Source organism: Prionailurus bengalensis, chromosome B1 (assembly GCF_016509475.1).
Source record: "Prionailurus bengalensis isolate Pbe53 chromosome B1, Fcat_Pben_1.1_paternal_pri, whole genome shotgun sequence".
Lineage (NCBI taxonomy): Eukaryota > Metazoa > Chordata > Mammalia > Carnivora > Felidae > Prionailurus > Prionailurus bengalensis.
The window spans coordinates 110,912,250-110,929,332 of NC_057344.1; the positions used below are offsets into that span (position 1 = coordinate 110,912,250).

General features: G+C 36.2%; 1 protein-coding gene across 24 annotated transcripts in view; it reads right to left on the minus strand.

Moving 5' to 3' along the window:
• ANK2 (ankyrin 2) overlaps positions 1-17,083 on the minus strand; it is a 671,502-nt gene that overhangs the window by 244,607 nt on the left and 409,812 nt on the right. The window lies entirely within an intron of this gene.

Here is a 17,083-nt window from a genome sequence, read left to right on the forward strand (position 1 = left end):
TCATGATTGTGCTATGGTAGAGCAAACATTTTGCTTTACGTACAAGTTTAACTTTTAATATTCTGAAAATGTTTCCTCCAGCTTTATAAAAGAATAATTGAGAACGGCTTTTAAAAACATACATACTATCTTTGAAACCACATTACAGATCTTTGAAAGAAATTGTTTCCCACGGAGATGAGAGCACAGTAGATTTTTGACGCCAATTGTGACATACATCAAGACTTTGTTATTGACTATTATTGATGAAACTTTATTCCTCCCCTTACCCCCCATTAGGGTTTTCTCTAAAACTTTATATATGTCATTGCTTTACTATTAGTCCTATCCTTGTTATTTGCTTTCTTTTCTCATATCTTCTAAACAGGTTTTAAACTACTCAATGGCAGGATAAAGATTTAGATGTTTGTTATCACCCATCCACATTATGTATTAAATAATGTTAAAGAAATCTACTGAATTGAAAGCAATCATTTGGGGAACACAGGATGTGGAAGATATTTAGACATCAACCACATTTCATTTGATAGGATAAAATTCACCTTTCTGATTTGCCATTTTCTAAAAACTAAAAATGCCCGTCACTATTATTATTTATTTAAATTAAAAACAGCATTCCTCAAATAGTCTTATCACTCTATATTGCTGTCCAAAGCCCTAACAAACTCAAATCCAAGAATGGTATTTTTAGATTGTTGATTCTTACAGCCCCATGCTGGTTTGTTTGTTTTACCAATCCTCTTTGAATAGCTCTTTATCCCAGAGCTTAAGAACCTAGTGTATACTATTTACTATAAGGATCCTACCCTTACATTCCAATTTCTGAGAGGCACTGACAGTATTCAGTGAAATTATTTTTATCTTTCAGCTATAGATGATAGCATATTTTAAAAGTTTTTTTAAAAAATATTGACTGAACCAATAATATTATGATAAAAATGGAGGGGGCATATTTTCTCCATTCATGTTAAAGACAAGCATAACCCAAACATTTTAAATGATAAAGGTTTAATGGGGTTCAAGGAGTGCACTTGCTGTGATCAGCACCGAATGATGAAGTGTTGAATCAGTATATTGTACACCTGAAACTAACATTATGCTCTATGTTAACTAACTGGAATTTAGATAACAACTTAAGAAAAGGGGGGGGGGGATGTGACAGGTGTAGGTGAAAGTATTCATAAAGATGAAGCTTCAGTATCAGTAACAAGATCAGACTGGTAGCTGAGATGTACCAGGCAAAACCTTTTGTGTTGCTCATGTTATTTTTAAATAAACTAATGGTTTATCACAATACAGTAATTCCTCATTAAATGCCACACATGCTTGAACAGTGTACTGTAGAAATTAAATAAGAAATGATGTTTAATCAGGTGTTTAGCAACTCTCCTAAAAAGATGGGTTTTAAAATTTCCTATCTTCTCTAAGGTGCTGAGAGCCTTACAGGGCCTTACAAAGTCTTAAAACAGGTGCTTCTTCTTGAATATACATGAACGATCTTATTCAGATTATGAACCAAGATTTTGCTAGCTGTTAAAAGAGCTCTCTTTCAGAATCAGTTAGTCGAGTGTTTTTAAAACCTAAAAATTTAATATTCAACTTTCTTTTAATAGAGATCATGCAACTTAAAACCTGGAGGCAAATCCTAAAAATTCTCTCTAGCCTCATTCCTTCATTCTAGAGCTTAGATCTGAATCCCTGTACTTACACATGTGAGAGGAATATTTAACCACTCCAGCTTAGGGAAATATGTCCCTAGGTGCTTGATAAATAATTTTGTAGTGCTTTAACAGCATGAATCATTTCCTGGAATCTTTCCGTCTTGTTAATACATTACCCATTCTACCACTATGCCCTCAAGTGGCTTCTGCCTCAGCCAAGCGTACATCCCCCTTTCTCCACCAGTCCCTGTTCATCATCTCTTTCAAAGCACATCTTACAATCACTTTTTCCTACAAGTCTTAATTACACTTATATTAGTCCCTTAATTTGTTCTATCTTTTTTAATGAAGGTGGGACTACTATCAGCTATTTGCTTTTTTTTACAGAATATGCCTTGTCTCTCTCCTTGACCTCACCGATGTAAAATGCACACGGCAGTATTAAATGCTTGTTAAGTAAATGAATAAAAGACAGCCACCGATAGGAGGGCAATTGATTTTTTCAATATTTAACTGCACTGTGCTAACCTTCTTACACTTTAATGGTAACAGATTTAATAATTTTAAACATTTTTAAGTGTGACAAATCTTTGATTTCATTTCCACATTTACAATAAACACTCTGATTAGCCTTTAAAAAATATTAACATTGTTTAGGGTAAATTTTCCTAGAAAATAATTTGTAGTGTTTTGTTTCAAAAGAAAAAAAAATGTTGTAAAGTATACTAAGAACATAAACCAGAAAAGAAACATGTTAACAACTCTTACAAAATAATTTTCCTAAACATCTACCAATTAGTTTTCTACCCTTCTCTCTTTCCTTCATCCCAGGGAAATCTTCCCTTCCTTTCCCAATAGAAAAATGTTCTGCTTGCTGAATAGAATAACACCTACCCTCCTTATCATTAGGGATCCAAGGTGGCAACAAAGTCCCACTACTAAAGTTTACTGCCTAAACGAGTATGGGAAAAGGAAAGGCAAATATAAACTGCTGGTGCTCCTGTGATTGCTAAAATTTTCCATTTTCTGGCCAAACAGACTTCATTATTTTTTTTTTTTAAATTACTTAATGTTTTTTTTGGGGGGGGTAGGAATCAGAGCACAAGCGGGGGATGGGCACAGAGAGAGGGAGACACAGAATGCAAAGCAGGCTCCAGGGTCTGAGCTACCAGCACAGAGCCCCACGCTGGGCCCGAACCCATGAGCCGCGAGATCATGACCTGAGCCGAAGTCGGTGCTTAAATGACGCCCACCCAGACGCCCCTGGCCAAACAGATTTAAATTATCAATCTGGAAGCTATCGAAGTGTGAAAAATAGAACTTTCAAATGAACAACTTCATACTACTCGTGATTACCCCAGACTTTGCCCATGGTGGTTTCTACGTAATCAAAAACAAGGGTGAGAGGAGTTTGCAGAAGAGAGCATTATTTTAGAAGTTAAAACACTGCTAGTTCCATTTCCTAGTGGCAAACTAAGATTGGCTGCTGGGCAGACTTGTAACAAAACCTTGATGAGGTGACAACCCATATACCTAACATTTTGCCAATCAGAAGGCAAAGTTAGCAAATACTGTGTACTACCCATGCCTTACTAATGTACCCGTAGACTGTTGGGATCTCTGTGGACATCTGACAAGGGATATGCTTTCTGCCAGGGCAGAACAATGTCACCACTGTTTCTCAAAAATGCTTCAAAGTCATTAGGGCAAATTACTCAGAAAGCAAATATTTGCATGTTTGGCCACACTTAGAGCAGGATACTTGCATTTGGTACATGATTTAGAAAGTGAAATTCAAAGCCCCCATGACGTGACATAGTTTCAATATCCTTCTTAAATTTCCAGGGACTTTTACTGTTATTATTTCATCTGTATTGCTGTTTCAAATCCATCAGGAGAAAAGCGATTAAGGACGGAGAACAAAAGCCAGCTTCTCAACTGCAATCTTCTGAAAGTAGCTGTTAAAGTCCCTATGACAGCAAAGCAGTTTTGACCACTGCAGTTTTATAAAGTTCACCTTTTAAATAGGAAGCAGCGATTATAGAACCATCAGAAAACTAACCCCTTGGAGAAGAAATAACTTTATCAGTTCTCGAATTTAACCTAAAGAGTTTGATCACAGCTCCTGCAGAGGAATGAAAAGACCTCTTAGCTAGGAAAAACTAATCCCAGATTTTGTTTCGATCACTAATTTCCCTGCATGGATTTGTGTAACCTTTATCAAATCTGAGCTTTAGTTTTCTTTTTTAAAATGAGGAGGTCAGACTCCATCCCTTCCAGCTCTGGAGTTCTTCAGTTCCATGCAACCTTACTTGTTTACATTTGAAAATACATCTAACAAGAGGGGAGTTGACGCTGCCCATCTCTTTAGTTAGCTGGCATGAGAGAGAAAGATAAGAACAACTCAATATCTTGCATCACAGGTCCCTGGTTCTACGAGCTATCTGCATTCAGTGGCATTTCCGTGGGACACTCACAAGGGAAGCTGAAAGGACCATTGTGTGAAACACGACAAACTGTTGGTATCTAGGAGCTCTTTTGCAAGGTGAAGACCCTTTTGCTCTTGCTCCATCTTCCCTGAAAATTAGTTCCAATGAAAAACGGGAAACATTTTGGACACCTCACCCTGCCGGTTTTCTACATCTCACAAGAGTAAAACAGCTTTCACCTGGAAATGGTCTCGGTCTGGAAAACTGATGTTGTAGGACAGCTTTATAGGATTTTGTAGCACAATGTTTTTGCAAATCAGCTGCATAAAATAGAAAGGATTTTATTCTCCCTCATATATGTCAATTGATTTGTTCTTAAAGGGCAAGTGCTATCAATATTAAAAATACTGAAAAACGTTATCTTGCCAGGAGTCTTGAAAGCAGCAAATCTGAGAGAATGTTTCACTCAGAATTATGGAATTTAATTTTTTCTCTCTTCCAAGTGGTAAGGGTTATGCAAGGATATGTATCACAGAAATGAAAAAAGCAAAGTGCAGTCTCTTAATCTAAACTATCATTGCAGCATAAAAGTCCTAACATGATAGTTACCACTTTGATTGCATTTTGCAGATCATTAGTATGTAAGAGTTATCCTGAATTTAGAAAACTGTTCAGATTGCAATCCACCTCCCCCGGTTCTCCCCACCAACAGTTTTTTCCTTTTTTAAACCATGCTAGCTGTAATTCAAAACTGATTGTTTTGGTCAAATGTATTTATCTGATTAAACTAATATTTCATTACTCCTATTGTGTGCAGAATTCTCCATGTCCAATCACGTGAAACCAGGGACAAATTCCCCTAACTTTGAGAATCACTGACCTGTGGAAATAAAACTAGAACATTCCGTGCAACACAGGAGATAGCACGTTATTTTCTCCTCTGTTTGGGTGCATTCAATATAATTTCTTTAGCTAAAAGTTAAACATGTAACTATTTTTACCAGTTGGATCTGTTATATAATTGATCAATCAGGAAAACTGTTGCATAATTTATAGATCTACACAGATTCTCCATATTAACATGTGGCATAACTTTTCTAATTGAGGTCAGGATAAATGAGTTTTACTGTTTATGCTGTCCACAAATTAATCAAAATGAATATTGCCAAGCTATTTATGTGCCCACAAACATCAATTAACCAATTTAATTTTACATTCCTCCCAGCTATTATTTTCATTCCAAACTGCTGCCTCTTGACTCCTAGTACATAAAGGAGGACATTCTTTAGTAAACAGTGCTAACAACTTGAGAAGTTTTCTAAAGGCTACTCCACACAATGCCCGGCACAAAGTGGGCACTCAATAAGTGTCGGTAACTGACATTAAAGACACTATGAGCCAAGAAGTGTAGGGTGTCCAAAGCAAGCCTAAAGGGCCACGTGACTAGTTCGTGACGTGCTGTCATATTGGACAGCATTTTGAAACACAACATAAAACAATTTAGCCATTGTGCACTCCTACTTTTTCTGAAGAAAAATACATATTCACATAATACTCAGAAAATGGATAACTACTAACGCAGGGGCTCTCCCAAGGCTTTATTTGTAGAAAGAGTCAAGGATGAAAATAAAAAAGCAGGAAGGGGGCTCCATTGCAATCAGGCTTTAATAGTTACTTTCTGAAACCTAAGTCAGTATTTTAGTTTATTAACATTTCTTGTAAGTTTCCATCTGTAAACTAGGGAGACAGTGGATAGAGGTAATCTGAAAAGGACTCTGTTAAGGGGATTTTAAGATGAATGAATGGTGCACAGCACAAGTGTTGATCACTGAATGGGGTAAAGTCTAGTGCCTAGAGGAACAATGTTCTTAGAGGATGTAACTCTTCACAAGCTGACCGGTTATGCTCTATATGATGCATGCCACAGTTGTCTAGACCTATCTATGAAAATGGTCTCTCACATGCTATGGTAGTTAGACACCATGCTTGATCATTAATTAGAACAAGATAAACGGGAGTGCTATCCTAACAAGAATTTATAATCAACCTCTCCAAATAATGTCTTACTACTGTTAAGTATATAAGAAACCCCACCACTAAGCTCAAATAAATTTTCCATGGCTGAGATTAGCAAATAAAAGTTCATTTATCCTTTCCATATCTCTCAAGTCTCATTTCACTTACTATATGGACAGTTTTCCTTTGATGGTTCACAGGCATTATTTTACATACACATATTCTCAATTAGAGAACCCTAGAGGTTCTAGAGAAATAGCAACTTTTCATAAATTTTTTTGGGTTATGACATGCAATATGAAGGCTTAAATGTTTTGATACATTTGCCATTACTGAAAAAGTCTCTTCAGTTTAAAGCAGAGCCCAGTTCAATGTAATCATACACTCAAATGTTTTAATCTATTTCTCTCAAAGTATTTTAAAATAGTAATTTCCCAACAAAATAAATGCACATGCACACGCAAACACACACACACACACACACACACACACATACACACGTGCACATACACTCTTTGAAATTAGACAGGAGACATAGACATTTAAAATACACTGCCAGGCTATAGCCAGGAACTGATCAATTAGGAACAAACTCAAGTTCAAACTAAATTTTTAATATTAGTTCAAACTGGAGCAGATTTAAGTATTTATCAAAATTACCAATTAAACCTGACTTGTTATGAGGATGGTAACTGATTTCCTTATACTATACATTAAAATACTAAGTCAAGAAGTTTCAGTGATTATAAAATACATTATTATTAATTTTTTTAAATTACATGTTGAGTATGCATTTAATCAAGAATTAAATTAACAATTACAGGATGATGGACTAAATTCAATTTATTTCAAAGGCTGAGAAAACTTAGAGCACCAAAAAGAATCTGAATTTCATTGTCCAATTGATATTTAATTTGGGTTCTATTTCAAGATCTCTCTTGAGCAAACTTATTCCATGTACCTTAAAGTATAAATAATAGTTTATAATCCTTTACCTACTATTCATACTAGAATAAATATCTTGATTATATATCATTTGTTCCCCTGGATAATGGGAAATTTGGGGGTAAAGTTTTTAAATATCCTATTTTTTTTGGAAGAGAGAATAATTTTATAGGCAATCAAAACCCTGGGAAAACTAAAAATAAAAATATTATAAAATCAATATCATTAATTCAATTCTCCTAAAACTGTGCCATTGTGGTCTTATGTCCTCTGAGCTACAATGTTGTTGGCCATATGTCGTTAAGGAACAAACACTGGGCAGAGCACTGCCAGTCACCAATCTGAACTTCAGTATTCCAATCTGTATAATAATGAGCTACAGCAAATAGACTCTTCTGCTAATATTTGTATGTGTTAAATCTTTAGAGTCATAAGTTTATAAATCATCCTATGAGGTCAGCATATAATTTACCTACTCTTCAGGACAATAAGAAAGAAATAAAAGAGGGAAGAAGGGAGGGAGGGAAGGAAGGAAGGAAGGAAGGAAGGAAAGATTGTAAATATAAGAAAATGCAGATCTGTCTCTCAAACTTAAGAAGAGTTTTTGCTTTAAGAGTACTTATTAAAAATATTTCTAATAAAAATGTTTTTCCTTTCTATTGGCTCTTTAGAGCTAGTATTTAAATATTCTCAGGGCTTTCCTAGGTCAATAAAGAATCTCTCCCCTAAGTATGTGTTCTCCTCAAACCTGTTCCTGGCCCTGCCTCCTCTGGCTCAACTGACCAGCACCCAATACTCTCTGCTGCTCAGGCTAGAAATGCTGATGTTTTTGACATTCCTTTTCCCATACATTTAGGTCTAAAGAGTCTGCATTTTTCCATCTCTTAGTCACTATTTTAGGTCAGGAATTCATCATTTCCTGACTGAATTACTAGAACTCTCCCCTGAATATTTTCCTGCTTCTGGCCTTGCTCTATTCCAAATCCATTTCCCACACAATAGCTGGAGTGAGCTTTCTGAAGCTCACAGCTGTTCAGGGCACTTCCTATAATTTCCACGATAAAAGACAAAACCTTTAATGTGCTCTACAGAGTCCCGAATGATGTGGCCCCGCTCCCCTATATTATCTTTGCCTTTTCTCTTGTAATTTCTTTTGGACTTTTATAAACAAGGAATCCTCCACGCGTATCACCTCCCTCCCTCCCACTGTATTTACAAGACTTCTCTTGGAACCCTCCCTGCCTGGCCAACAGAAGACTGAGGGCCTGTTGTGAACACAGAGTCATCACAGCGATAGCTACCCTGCACTGTAATCATCTTTTTACATGCTTGTCTTCCTCACTAGACTATGAGCTCATGGTGGACAGACACTATATTTTATTTGTCTGTTTGTTCCTAGGACTTCTGACAATGTCTCTAATAGAGCAGACACTCATAATTGATTACTGAATACATAAACAATAAAAAAATCTTTCTTGACACATTTAAAATACAATTGGTTTTCACAAACATTCATTTCATTTATTCCATAAATATTTATTTGGCACTCTATGCCAGGCTGGAACATGTCATTTAAATAAAAAGAGGCAAATGGGCAGTATTTCTGATGTACACATACATTCTTCAGTAAATCTCTGGGAATGGCAATCTGTAGCAATCTATTCAATTGCCAGTAAATGCTCCTTTGTTTGTTCGCATTACCATTCTGTCAGCTCTTGTTAGATTATTTTTTCAGATGTTTGATTTTGTCATGAAGTGGTCGAGGCACTGAACCTACTGGTAATCATTTGAATATAAGCAGGAATGAAAAGAGGAACAATTATGCAAATGGCTATAAGAGCAATAGTGGCCACAAACCAGAAGATGGTTTATTAAGTAAGGATAAGACTATTAATCACACTGGATATTCCAGCCATGCCTAAAGCCTATGCAGAGTAATCACTGTTGATGCCAGAGAAACACTCCAGTTGTTCTCTAGAGGGACAAATAGATTACTCTTACAATGAATGTCTATCACACACACATACACACCACCCCCCTCCCCCCCGATTACTCCATGGCTTGGCCATCGTGGGCCTCTAAGGTATTATATGCCCTGGAAACCCCTATTCATCCCATTCTTTCCACCCATAGAGTTGCTCTGTGTTATCTCATTCTTTTTTATTGAGGATGATGGGTTATCCATAGATCCCTGCCCTTACAGTCACAACTAATCCTCTGCACAGACCTCACTTCTTTTTGGCCATGACCTTCTCTGACATTGCTTCTTACCTATGACACTCAATTCTTTCTCCTTCTCTCCACTGTTGCTCTTTATTTATTCATATATACCTTTCCTTCTAACATGTTTTGCTTTCAACACAAACACTAACCTCTGTAGACAACAACCAATAATATAACAAATTCATAGCAAAATACCTTACAGTTATCAGCCTATAGCAAGTAGTCATAGAAAAGACATGCGTTTCCTACTTTTGTTCATGATAAACAACCAATTCAAGGGGGCAGGTGGAACTCCCCAATTTTTCCACTGTTAGATATCAGTAATTTAGATGTATGTTAACTGCAATAAAGGCGCATCTTGAAGAAAGGAGCACCATAAAAATTTTAAATCTTGCCTTCTTTTTTATGACATTCTAATGTTTACAATTAGAACTTCCAGGGGCACCTGGGTATCTCAGTCAGTTAAGCATCTAACTCTTATTTTTGGCTCAGGTCATGATCTCACGGTTCATGGAAATCAATTTAAGCCCCTCCCCACGTCAGGCTCTGCACTGACAGTGTGGAGCCTGCTTGGGATTTTCTCTCTCTCCTTCTCTGTCTGCCCATCTCCTACTCTCCCTCTTTAAAAATAAATGTACAAACATTAAAAAAATAAAAATAAACAAAGTAAGGATTCCCAGCTTCTAAATCCCTAAGGCAATAACATTTATTTCTGACTTCATATTTTGATAATTCATTAAACTTTATGGCAAGATTCTACCCAAATTTTGTCAAATTTTACTAACCACATAGGTCATGTTATATTTGGTTGATCAAGAAGTATGTCACGACAACTTAATTTTATACTAAATTCTTCCAAAAAAAGAATCATCAATAAGAGTGAAAGTAGCTTCCATTAACCACTGACATTTTAAAATGTCAATTTTACTGAAATATGTTGTTTCTATTTTGGTAACATTCAATTTTAGCTGCTTTGGGGAACAAATGTTAAAAATGATCTCTGATAAGGTATTACTTTCTCTTTGTCTTATAATCTGATACGGTTCAGTTTATTAATATCCCACACTAACATAATGGAAGATGGCTCTTTCTATGTTATAAAGGTATCATACAGACCCCTGATCTCATTGTTCAGCAGAGCAGAAATGGCATTTAAAGCTCTTTATGTGCTATGTTTTGTCTCTGTAGCCAATAGTACCTCAGTAGTCTTCCTTGTCCAGTTTGCTATATATTTATGTCCTTGGGCTTTTTCCGCAGTCCAGTGAAAAAAATTAACTTTCAGGAAATTTTAGACCTTCCTCTGCAGTTTGATAAACAGACTTCATATTAACCATTTGCATTTTGGATCTGTGAAACTGACTTCATCTGTCCCCCACTCTTCTAAGAGATTCCTGTTGAAAACATCAAGGACTTAGACATCTTCGTTGATACTATTTTGATTGTTAGAGATACAGGTATTACAGATGGTTTGAGTACTTGATAGTTCTAACCATTCTGTCCTGCTTCTTTGCATTTCTTATCATTAAAGACCTTTTTGTTATATAAACCACATTACAACTCTTAAGAGGCTCTCCCTATCCAGTTTTCTTTGTTCCTTGATATGTCAGAAATATTTTTATTTATCTTAGTGACACATGATCCCATAGTCTGCTGGGCCCAGTGTCTGCAGCTAGATCTATTCTAAAGCCAGATCCCAAAAGCCCTCATGGGCCGAGTCTGGTTGAGACACGACTACCATACCTCACGATATACTTGCAAAGTACAACGCTGCTCTGTGGAATGATTCTATACTTTAAATTTCAATACTGTTTAACTTACAAAATTTGTTTTCAATTTCACATGCTTATGAAAGGATCCATCCCTTTGATAAAGCTTGTTAAAATGATCAATCCCTGAAGTACATTTGAGTACCTACTATAGTAAAACTACAACACTGTAACTTCAATTTATTGAAAACTCAGAGGAAAAAAGAGCAGAGAGAGATAAAACACATATAAAAGTAAAACTTTGAGAAACATAGATATATTTGTATACACATGCACATGTACACATGTACATACACATCATACCTTAAGAACAACGGAATTCCAACCATAGATGTTCTCAAATAAGAACCTACTTTGAAATGAGTTAATTAGGAAAAAAAAAACTCTAATCAAGTTGTATCAGAGTTTAGGGTCTGATAGTTTTGACATTTCAGGATAGTATTCTATTTTTTCTTTTATATGGTAGAGACATTTTCCTAGTCAACTTTGTTACTCTGTTAGGTCAAATTCTTGACCTTATTTACTCCATGGCATTCAATGATACTTGAGCTCGAAGAGGAAAGAGAAGGGAAAAAAAGAAAAAGCCTTTGAACCCTTAAAGCTTTTGTCTATACATTCCACTCTTGTATCTTGCCCGGATGTGTTTTTATCCCTGAATCGTCCATGAAAATGCATGTGGTTTCACACAGAGAAAAACTGCTTCTTTAGGATATGTGGAATCACAGAGATCCCATTTAACTCCACTGTGCTTTAGTGTGCAGGACTGTTAGAAGGTTTTAAAGTCAGTTACGATATACTGTTTGTTGTAACCGAAGTGTCTTTGGTGGCGTGCTCTACATACAGGTTTGTCTCCGCTTGAGAGTCTGGAAACTAACCTGACGTGGGCACAACCACGTACCTTTTTCTTTTTCTCATTATAAATTTTCTTTTCTTTTTCTCATTATAAATAAATACTTTCGTAACTAAAAAGAAAAAAAAAGAGTCGGATGCTCGAACAACTGTGCCACCTAGGTGCCCCAATAATTCGATATTTAGAATCAGTGCATATTTGCTGTGTCTAAGGCAATGTGACATGATATAAGAAAATCAGTGCTCATTATGGGCACAGCAAGCTGGTCAAATACTGTGACACCAGGTAGGATATTATTTTCATCTCATGTATTAAAACTTCCAAGTACATAGGCTTAGAAAAAGAACCTAAAATCCTCCTAAGGTAAACACATTTAGGTAAAGAGAACATGTATGTAACATTAATAGAAGTACTTGTGTTTTCTCTGATCGGTGGTCAAGTGCTCTATAGTACTTAAAATATATGCTCAACTTACAGTATCATTATACACTTGGTTATAACTAAGAATTTAGTGTCAAGAGGGAACCAACATTACATATCTAAATATTTTACCAAGCTCAATTAAGATAAGCAAGTGAATTACTAAAGGCAGAGAAAACAGAAGGAAAAATTTTATTGAGTTTGGCCATGCAGTAGCAAAGTTAATTAAAATGAGAAATGGAGTGCACTTTTCGAAGAGACCAGGGAGTGATTCATTAGTTGTGAGAATATTATCTGTATATGGAGAGCAGTGGCCTGCTCATGAAAATTATTAGAGAATCAAGTTTTGTAAATAAAAGAGAAAGTTAATTCTCATGGCCAAAGTGAAAAGGATAACTCAGTCATGCATTATCACCACTGCAATAGAAGCAGCACATCGCACAGATTCCCGTACAGACTCATGGTGTGTCAGTTACAAAAAAGAGGCAGACAGGGCACCTGGGTGGCTTGCTTAGTCAGTTGAGAGGCTGACTTCAACTCAGGTCATGATCTCCCTGTTCCTGAGTTCCAGCCCCACACTGGGCTCTCTGCTATCAGTGCAGAGCCTGCTTCAGATGGCCTGTCCCCGTCTTTCCCTGCCCCTCCCCCACTGGTGCTCACTTGCTCTCAAAAATAAACATTAAAACAAAAAAAAAGAAGAAGCAGAGAAGTAAGATGATTATCTGAGTTACTCAAACTAAATAAAATGAAATCTTCCAGACTGGTAAGAAGATGAAAAGTGCTCAACAAATGTCAGTTGCCAATGTTATTCTACACATTATGTATATAATATCACCAGTAAATAAATAAATAAATAAAACTTCTACCCATTACCAGAAAAACGATCTTTAAATAACCATCTTACCCAGAAAGAATTCAGGAATAAAATGGACTGCATCAGTCCATTTTAAAAGCACTGCATTTAAAAGCACTGCATCAGTGCTGACATCAGCCATGTCAAGAGTGCCATGTTCAATATAAGCAGACATGTGATTCGTAAAAACCAAGTGCAGCTATTTGGAAAAAAAAAAACAATCATAAACAAAATACTATGCTGGTAGTTTGGTTATATCATTCAATACTATCCAGAAGTTCTTTACATGTACCATTTCCTTAAATATTAATTGATGTAGGGGCAGCTGGGTGGCTCAGTCAGTTAAGCATCTGACTTCTGCTCAGGTCATGATCTCATGGTATGTGAGTTCAAGCCCCGCATTGGGCTCTGTGCTAATAGCTCAGAGCCTGGAGCCGTCTTCGGATTCTGTTTTCCTCTCTCTCTGCCCCTCCCCCACTCATGCTGTCTCTCTCTCTCTCATAAATCAATAAACTTAAAAATAAAGAAAATATTAATTTATGTAAAAACCTGCAAAAGTATATTTAAAAAACAAAAAATTCTGTTTTGCATTTATAATTTCATTATGTCTTTAAAATAAATCATTAATAAATATCAACACAATTTCTTTTTCTGAATGTATCTGGGAGTTCAAGAGAGAGCAAAAGCTGTTCTAAACTCCACAAGGTAACTGTGTCTCTTAAATTCCTCCTTCTGTGATGCCTTAGACACAGTCAGCTAATTCTTACTGAATTCTGTAGTTAAAAACAATTCACTATGGAACTTTTGATAGTTTGAACTATCAAATAGGCTAAACTGCTGACCTTTGTATTATTTATAATTTACATGATTTCTTACAAATGTGTTAAGTGGAATTCTACTAGAAGAAAAAGCTTTCCCTTCTTGCTTACTTATTTATTCATTTATTCAATTATTTATTTCTGGTAGTACGAACTCATAGGGATTTATTCTGTGAGTTATAATTCCTTATTTCCATTATTTATTTTGTTGCTCCAATTTCTCTATAGCCGGTCACTGGAAGCTCCTGCAAGTTGACATGCCCCATCACTTTTTGAACACTTCCTTACTTGAATCAGCCATTTGCCCAAGAAGTCCTGGTTCCTTCCATTGGAAAATGGCATTTAGAAAAAATCTGGGCTACATATGCTCATTGCTACCGAGGCATCATTGCTGCCAGGGGCTCTCAGGGGACAGAGCACGTTACACTGATGCTCACATGAACATTTTTAATCCTTTCAGTGGCAAGTATATTTCCTTTGCTCTTCCTGCATAAAAAGCAAGTAAATCTAGTAATATAATAAGGAATAATATCATGTGCATAGTGAATTCAAAACATTGTTTCATTTTAGTCCTTACACCTCCTCTATGATATATATGTTGTTAATTATTAGAGTTAACTATTACTAACCCAGATTTACAGAAAAGCAAACCAATTTAAGGATCGGATTACCAGAATGTGGTAGAGCTATGCAGTACACTTACTCTACATTTTACAACTTCTTCCATTATACCAAATCAGAAAGATAGATAACATTTCTATTTTTTGGCCTTTTATATAAAAATTTCCTGCATTTAAATATGACAGAGATCATCTTGACAACATTTCAAATTAACCATGTATAAAGTAAGGTATTTTTATTTTCCCCCTGAATTTCACTTGAAATTTTTCTTTTCTGCCAATGACACCAGCACCTTTCAAATATCATTGAAAGGTATAATCTGTGGAGCCTGATGTGGGGCTCGATCCCACAACTCTGGGATCGTGACTTGAGCCGAAATCAAGAGCCAGATGCTCAACTGACTGAGCCGCCCAGGTGCCCCTGAAATATTTAATCTTAAGTCATGCTTATTCACCTCTCTTTTTTTCACTATTCCCACTTGGGTGCTAATATCCATGCTGTTTCCCTCTCCACTGATTTTTCCCGTGCAAATCTTCTAATCCAGGTCTGTTCATCCCTCTTAGATTACTTTACAGTCTCCTGGATGACCTCCATTTCCTCCCCCATAATCTTACATTATCATACAACCTTCCATAGTTTCTTTTTTTTCCTCTTTCTTTCTTTCTTTCTTTCTTTCTTCCTCTTTTTCTTTTTTCTTTTTTTCTTTATTGAGTTCAGTTACCTCTTCCTTGCCCTGAAGTCTCTCCTGTGTGGTCAGCATTATTTCCAAGTATTTACCAACTCCTACCCAACCCTGCCACTCTGGTCATGTCATGCCAGGCCCTTCATCAGCTCCTATGTGTGTCCTCTGAGATGTTCCCTCCGCTTAAGCCAAACTTGACTGTCTTCCTAAGGCCCAGCTTGAAATCCACAACTTCTATAAACATAAAAAAGGTATAACACTTAAGCTAGCACTGTCCTCTACTTTTTCCCCATTGACATTAACCTTAAATACCTATCTAACAGAGAAATTTCTTGAGAAAAAATTTTTAACTCAATCAAAATCTTGACCACTCTTAAAATTTATCTCATGGTAGTTATTTAATAATTCTTTGATCCAAAGAAGTGAAATATCCTGAATTATATTACATGTATTGTACATATCAAATTCACATTGAAAATAGGGAAGATGATTGATGGTACATGAAGCATGATCATTTTTTTTTTAATCCAGCACAAGAAGGAAGAGAAACAAACAAGCATAATTTGAAAGAGCTTCTGGAGGGGTGCCTGGTTGGCTAAGCTGGTGGAACATGCAGTTCTTGATCTCAGGGTTGTGAGTTTGAGCCCCATGTTGGTGTAGAGATTACTTAAATAAATAAACTGAAAGAAAGAAAGAAAGAAAGAAAGAAAGAAAGAAAGAAAGAAAGAAAGAAAGAGAAAGAAAAAGAAAAAGAAGGAGAAAGAAAGAAAGAAAGAAAGAAAGAAAGAGAAAGAAAGAAAGAAAGAAAGAAAGAAAGAGAAAGAGAGGGAGAAAGAAAGAGATTCTGGTTGACTTTAAGTGTAAAATGCAATCAAAACTAGAAAGTATAATTATCTGAGCTTCCTGATTAATCAAGTTTTATAGAATTTTAAAGACCACTGGAGTGACTAAATTGTTTCATGAGCTCTTATACAACTTACTAGGGAATACATAACCCAGAAGGATCTTGTAGGAAGGCTAATTGCAGTGACTAAAGTGAAATGCATCTCAGTTATCAAGCTTCCTTCGATGGCAAAATATTTCTGATACTAGCTTGTCACCAATTCTTCTTCTATCTTTCCAATGTTGTTTTCTAGCATAAAAGCCAGAAGTTCTGAAATATTTCTTTTTGTGTTAAATGACTGAGTATGACTAGTTTATGTTATACCAAAGGCCCTTATCCAATTCGATAAAGTGTTTGTACTCAGAGAATTGGCATCTGCCACTTGGTCCTTTGTCATCTGCCTTCTCCCCAGTAAGGACAACTTGTGCTTACACAGATGTCTTTTTTTCTCCCCCCCCCCCACACCCAGTCTTTGGTTCCTGTCCCTCGGAGCCCACACTGAAGCCCCATGTTTTGAAGGTGACCACCCTGAACAAAAGCTCCTCATTTCCTAAGTGACCTCTCTTCTCAAAGGAGTTACTGTTTCCAGGTAACCTGTTCCACTTACACTTTATTGGTTTCAGTTGTTTCAGGATGTGACATGGTTTAATTAAGCATTCTGGCCCAGTTTGAGGCAGGAACCATAAATAAGGAGGAAGTTTATACTCGTACTCCTGGAACGACTCAGGCAACGTCTTATTTTCACTGAGCTGGACAGTTGAATGGTTTGTGAGTTGCTAGGGTAGAAGTGTTCATCATAGCGTCCTGCCGTTCAAAGACAGCTATTCTGCCTACTATTATATCTTTGTAAAATGATTTAAAACACCATGATAATATTTCTCTGTAGATTTATAATTCATGGTATTATCAGCATACG